Genomic DNA, 1,125 nt, shown 5'->3' on the forward strand with positions numbered 1-1,125 from the left:
TATATATATATATATTAGTGACACTATTTTGTCATAACATTGATCAGTCTATATAAGGTATACATCAGTGTTAGTAACTCACTATGCTAATATGTATATACTTAATAACTCACATTGTAACACTGAAGTTACAATACTGGTCAGTATAAAGTAGATAGTTAGCATACAGTCAAAACAGCACCAAGAAAGTACACCAGGTAACTAATACTTGTTGTTTTCCCTATGTCATGTCAGATCTAACTGCACAAGCCTATGATCAAAGGCCTCCCAGTTGTGACAACAATCCCGTTGTATTTTTAAGACAGTAAGATGCGATTTGCATGAAATTTAGCTGCTATTTCTTGTATATTGAGTGACCACATAGAGGCTCCTTCATTATTCCAGCTGTGACAATCCCATCATATTGTTAAGACAGTGTGATTTGCATGAAACCTAGCTGCTATTTCTTACAAATTGAGTGACCACATAGAGGCTCCTCCATTATTCCAGTTGTCACAATCCCATCATATTGTTAAGACAGTGTGATTTGCATGAAATCTAGCTGCTATTTCTAGCATGTTAAGTGACCACATAGAGCCTCCTCCATTATTCCAGTTGTCACAATCTCATCATATTTTTAAGACAGTAAGTGTGATTTGCATAAAATCTAGCTGTTATTTCTAGCATACTGAGTGATCACATAGAGGCTCCTTCATTGGTTCAACAAATACAAGTAAGCTACTATGCTGACCAGTACATACAAGACAGCTATCATTGCAACCACAATGCTGATCAGTACATTGTAAAAAAAAAAAACCCCACTTATTCCATCTTATAACTTCAGCGACAAAAGCATGCCAGGAAACAGACATCTTGTAACAGTCCTGTAGCTGTTCTAATGTAATGCTATCACAGTTATTCAGCATAATATTATCACATTTCAACACCAGCATAACCAATAAGTTCATACTGACATCCAACCCATCTACATGCTGAATCATTTCTCTGTAGAATTCTCAACACACAGTATGTGTCTATTCTGGTGGTCTTCTCTCGTTTAAGAGCAAGAAGAAAGAAATTTCTTTGGTCTCTATAAGTATGAAAGTATGTATGTGTGTGTGTGTATGTGTAAATATATACATACAT

The sequence above is a fragment of the Octopus bimaculoides genome, chromosome 11 (genome assembly GCF_001194135.2).
Source record: "Octopus bimaculoides isolate UCB-OBI-ISO-001 chromosome 11, ASM119413v2, whole genome shotgun sequence".
NCBI lineage: Eukaryota > Metazoa > Mollusca > Cephalopoda > Octopoda > Octopodidae > Octopus > Octopus bimaculoides.